A 6,419-nucleotide genomic window follows, 5' to 3' on the forward strand; every position below is an offset into this window, starting at 1 on the left:
GCAGCCACATTGACTGTCAACTGTGACCAATGGAAAAGGTGCCGCATGAGATATGCTGGAAGGCCGTTACATTTGCTTTGTTTTCAGCAATAAACAAACAAACAAACAAACAAACAAACTTTAACCTATGTTCCAAGCAGTTTTCCATGCAAATAGATGTTTTCTATGCAAACCATAGCTTTTTATGCAAAGAAATGCATCATGAGGATGATTTTATTACTGAAAATGGCTAAATCTGAGGCAAGAGCCCTATAGGAGGGAGGTCGCAGAAGAGGCAGTGTATAAGAGACAGGGAATAATGGACATTGCCAGGAAACATAGGCAAACATGTGTTCTTTTTATAGGAATTGTCATTGCTTAAAAATAGTTTGAGAATCCCTCAAGTAACATTTACCAGGCCAATCCCCTTTCCATAGAGCTAAGAAAGAGACTTTGTGGATCTGCTGTTGTACATTCTCATAAAAGAGGCTACCAGAGGAAAAATTCATAATGTTCCTTTCATTCCTATTTGTGTTTTCCCTCTGGGACTTCCTTGCTAATGCAAGCAGGGCCTTTCATACTTAATTAGCATGTGACACCGACAATTTCAAGAAATTCCATCCGTCCTTTCTGTATCTTCTTTAGTCCTATCCCTAAGCCAGGAGGAAACCAGCTTGAAAAGGTTTCTGTCGCTTTTGTTCCATGGAATGCCCAGGTTTATTCATTTTCTGTAGCAAACCCCATAAATGCTCTCATTGTTCTTTACAAGCCTATTAGACAGGATTGATTCTGTAATGATATTATCATAATTAATGCTCACATTGCTGCAGATATGTGAACATAAGAATGCAAGAACCTGAGAAGAATCCTGCTGGATCTGACCAGAGACCTTTCTAGTCCCAGAGTGGCCAACCAGATGTCTATGTTTATCCCCAGAAGTGGGACATGAGGACAATAGCACTCTCCTGCTCTAGTTGCCCAGCACGTGGTAGCAGAGGTAGGAGAACATAGTCATCATGACTAGCACATGCATGCATACAATTGGCCTTTCTTGCAGTCATCTTAGTACTGTTCTAAAGTCTTGAGTGCTTCTATTCAAAGCAAGCTAAAAGAAAACAGGGACTTGTCAGCATACTGGACTACTGAGCCAGCTTAACATCTACAAGGTAAATATCATTCTAGTCTCCCAGCATACACTTCATAGCTGATACTCAGTCCTGGTTACTCCATACTGCTCTATGCCTGAAATCTTCTAAAGCAAGCATCCCCAAACTTGATCCTCCAGATGCTTTGGAACTACAACTCCCACTATCCCTAGCTAACAGGACCAGTGGTCAGGGATGGTGGGAATTGTAGTCCTAAAACATCTTGAGGGCAGAGTTTGGGGGTGCCTGTTCTAAAGTGCAAAGATCAGAACTGCTCCTCACACCAGCTAGGTTAAGAGAATTGCAAACTTTCCCCTGCAGGAAACATATATTTTGCAAAGGGATCCCTCACTGTTTTCTGAGTACAAGATCACTTCTCTTCACAATTAATTTGATCCTAACTATCTCACACTTATATCCTATTCTGACACATTTCAAATTTAGGAAGAAGTGTATAAAACATTTCAATATTCTGTCAGGTTTCCCCTTCCCCTAACAGTGAGCAGATCAGCTTACAATGAGTGAGGTTCCTTTGGGACACAGAGCATAGGAGACTCAGGATATTTTGGCAACTTCTTATTTATTTGCAAATATTTGGGCTAAGCAAGCGTCATGGAACTAAACTACCAAGCACACTGGCTTTCTAGCACCCTGAGCTACAAAAATGCCTTCTTTTCAGAGAAATATTATGGCAGGAGTAGGGACTGTGGCTCTCCAGATGTTGACAGATTACAACTTCCATCACCCCTGACCATTGGTCATGCTGGTTTAGGGGGATGGGAGCTGAAGTCCAGCAACATCTGGTGGGACACCCCCCCCCAGGTATTATGGATTAAGCAAGCAAAAAGTATCTGCAAGAACTGCAGGTATAGATGGAGCAAGTATATACATATTCTTTCTAAGAAAAGTGTGGCTAGTGTTTGATTTCCTAGACCCAGACTAGAATGACACAAGTTTTTAAAGTGTGTGAAGGACCACTGAATAAGGCTGTGATCCTAACTAACCACCTGAAAGCCAACCCAAGGAATACAGTGGCACTTACTTCTTAGTAATCATGGATATTATTGTTATTGTTGCTATTATTATTATTATTATTATTATTATTATTATTATTATTATTATTATTTATTGAATTTATATACCGCCCTATACCCAGGGCGGTTCACAGAATAAATCAAGATATAAAACCACAAAATACCTAATAAAAATAAAAACAACCCAATAGCCCCCTCCCTCCACAAAAAAACACATTTTAAAAGGGCATAGGATGTAAATTGGATCAACCATAAGCCTGGTTAAAAAGGAATGTTTTTACCTGGCGCCTAAAGGTATATAATGAAGGCGCCAGGCGAACTTCCCTGGAGAGAGCGTTCTACAGACAGGGAGCCACTGCAGAGAAGGCCTGTTCTCGTGTTGCCACCCTCCGGACCTCTGGAGGAGGAGGCATATGAAGAAGGGCTTCAGAAGATGATCTCAGGGACCGGGTAGGTTCATATGGAAAGAGGCGTCCACAAGAGAAGATCAGTCTGCAAGAAAAGTAAATCATACTGGCTGTCCCTTAAAATTGTTTGCAGGCAGCAGCCTTATGCAAGGTCCATACTCTTAGTCCAAGCCAGTACAGTGGTACCTCAGGTTACAGGCGCTTCAGGTTACAGGCACTTCAGGTTACAGAAGCTAACCTGGAAGTAGTACCCAGGGTTAATAACTTTGCTTCAGGATGAGACAGAAATTGTGCGGTAGCAGTGTGGCAGCAGTGGGAGGCCCCATTAGCTAAAGTGGTACCTCAGGTTAAGAACAATTTCAGGTTAAGAACGGACCTCCAGAACGAATTAAGTTCTTAACCCTAGGTACCACTGCATTGTCCACTCTGCTAGCCTTGGGTCTTTCACTTTACCTGATATTTTTGACTGCAACTGCTAGAGATGGAGCCTGGGACTTCCTGTGTGGAAAGCATGCGCTCTGCCACTGAGGTATGTTGACGCAATACTAATATGACATCATTGCGGGGGGAAACTGGCATAAAATGGAAGTGGAGAGCATGCGTTGCTATGGGAACTTTATATTGAAAAGCATTTCCCCTCACAATTTTTATACTTCAGAACATGAAAACAGCTTTAGTTTCCTGAGGTGGTGACGTTCTTGTCATTATCCACAGTGACATATCCATATGGGGGGTGGGGGCAGAGGGTGGAAAAATAGCCCTGCATTGTCCTCTACAGCGATTAAAAGCTGAGCGTAACACGTTGCCTTTTGTTATGGGTTTAACTTTGCTTCATAGTAATTTTGTCTGGTCAGTCCACAGATGAACGAGAAAAAATAACACTTTGGTTGCTCAGAGACTCTGTGTCATGAGAAAAAAGACCTGTAACTTCCAGATGGTTTTCTTAGTGTAACCAAAAGATAATACTTGAGTCTCTGGGGAGGCCTGTAAATAGCCAGCCTGATATTTCACAGGATCATCCTATCTGTTCTGTTATGTTTACAGTAACATACCAAAATCCTAGTGTTCAATGACACTAGTTCTGTCATGATGGAACCTGCGTGCATGTGTGTGTCACTGGCTTCAGCTCAACCCTAAAATTTCAAATGAGGTTTTGTGAAAATAAGCTATTCCCTTAATATAGTCCCTTAGTGCTTCAGCAAGAAAGCTGCCTTTAAGAAATGCAGAATAACCTATCTACTTCCCAAGAAATAACTATTTCCCACACTTATTTGGGGAGAATATTTATTTGAGAGCAAGTCTTGTTTACAAACATACTTAGGATCCTCTGGCCTGATTACCTTCAGACCATGGCAAGTTGATGCATTCTTGGTACTCCCACTTCCTGCATTTCCATTGTACAGTCTGAAGAGGAGCCCAAGCAGGTGCGCATGATGGGACAAGCCCACCGCTGTCTTCTGTACCTGGTTGTCATAGTGATGCACACCTGTGAATCTCTCACAGATGCTCAAGGATGCACAGCCATTCATGAACTCAGCAGGGCACTGGGAAGAGACCAAAAGGAAGCCATCTGCAAACTCACTCATGGTTGCCGTATCTTGCAATAAACTTGGTGCATCATCGATGGTAGAAATGTCAGTTGATGCAAGGTTTCTGGAATTTAATTTTGACAGATAAATATTACTAAAGAAACTAATGTTTGTGGTCCAAATTAATGCTACTGGATATTTTTGATGATGTTGTTGTTGTTTAGTCGTTTAGTCCTGTCCGACTCTTCGTGACCCCATGGACCAGAGCACGCCAGGCACTCCTGTCTTCTACTGCCTCCCGCAGTTTAGTCAAACTCATGCTGGTAGCTTCGAGACCACTATCCAACCATCTCGTCCTCTGTCATCTCCTTCTCCTTGTGCCCTCCATCTTTCCCAACATCAGGGTCTTATTTTTGATGATATCAATGTAAATATATTGTCAAAACAATTGGTTTTAAGTATGATATTGTCAGCATGAATAGTAATCCAGAATGCGGCAGCGGTGACTGGGAGTGGTCACCGAGACCATATAACACCGGTCCTGAAAGACCTACATTGGCTCCCAGTACGTTTCCGAGCACAATTCAAAGTGTTGGTGTTGACCTTTAAACCCCTAAACGACCTCGGCCCAGTATGCCTGAAGGAGCGTCTCCACCCCCATTGTTCTGTCCGGACACTGAGGTCCAGTGCCAAGGGCCTTCTGGCGATTCCCTCCTTGCAAGAAGTAAGGTTACAGGGAACTAGGCAAAGAGCCTTCTTGGTAGCGGCACCCGCTCTGTGGAACGCCCTCCCATCAGATGTCAAGGAAATAAACGACTATCTGAATTTTAGAATACATCTGAAGGCAGCCCTGTTTAGGGAAGTTTTAAAGTTTGATGTTTTATCAAACATCATCATTATTAATAATATTCTGTTGGGAGCTGCCGAGAGTGGGCGGTGTGTGTGTGTGTGTGTGTGTGTGTTTGAAATTATGTAATTGCAATGCAATGGAAAACAGCCCAAAATTGATCTTAATAGTCCATTTCAACTCCCAAAAGCTCTCAGCTAAAGGTCTTTCCAAGCCCAGCTTCCTGATTTCCTTCTAATATGAAATACCTGGGGCATTATCTATGCATATGATGCTGCCATGGAGAAGGAACCAGGTTCCTGATCCCTGGATCACCTCTTTTTCAAAGCTAGTTTTTACTTTCTAAAGGACCAAGGCAACTAAAATAGTGGTATAGAGCCTTGTCCTTGTTTGTAGCTTTATAAATAGCATGTGCTATACAATTTCTGTTTGTAAAATCTTTTAAAATATAGGAGACCAGTTCAAGGTTGCATTAAACCTTTTACAGAATACGTTCAGTTTTATTCAACCTAGCACATAGCTCAAGGATAATACTCTAGTGCTTTTCCTAAGCACACAAAACCCACCAGAGCTTTCTGGAGGGTGCATATCTCTCTGAGCATGCATAAGAACTACCCGTTTCATGTGAAGGCAATGCGGCTGTTCACCTGTGGATAATGCACAGCTATGTGAAATTACTTTATCCTCACCCTGCTTAAAAGAATCGTTTTTCCTGTAAAATCCATTGAAGCAGACAGACCTGGAAGGACCATATGCGCTAGATACTTTGTTTACACAAAGTCCCTAGATTAGTGATTAGTTTCAGTTACAATGGATGTTCGGCACAAGGACTCAAAATATCTCTTGTATCTAACCACGGAGAACTGTTACCATTCAGAGCAAGCGGAACTGGGCTGGCTGGATGAACAATGTGGCTGCCTCTACTGCAGATGACATCCTTTGGTGTCCTGCTCAAGGCCCTGACCACTAGAGGTCACTGAGTAAGCCAGAATCACGAGGTGTTTTCATAGTTATTCACCATAAAGGCATTTAACAATTAAAGTATTTACCTTAGGGGACCCACCTGTTTGGCTTTGGTTCTGTTCCATTTGAAACCTGCCCAGAGGACTTTATGGTGAAGGGCAGGTAAAAAAAAAATCTTTTAAATGAATTAATGAATAAAATTTATCCCAAATGAACCGCTGCTGTCAATGCCACCTACCGAACAGCAGGAGTCTCTGGAAATGCGTTTGAATATGCAGATAAAGTAAGAACATGGGATGAAATATTTTTACTTTGAAATCCACCTAGTCTAGAAGACATCAAATATTTAAACCTGCTATGCTATTTTATTTAGGAAATTTAACAGCCAGAACTCTGCAGCCAATCAATACATAATAAGAAATATTGTTTCTGCCTAATAAATTGGTTCCAAGTCACAACTCATTGTCTTATGGATACATCTCTCTGAGTCTATTCCTGGCTAAGTGGCAAATAAA

This window comes from Podarcis bocagei (genome assembly GCF_964188305.1).
Source record: "Podarcis bocagei genome assembly, chromosome: 2".
Taxonomy (NCBI): Eukaryota; Metazoa; Chordata; class Lepidosauria; order Squamata; family Lacertidae; genus Podarcis; species Podarcis bocagei.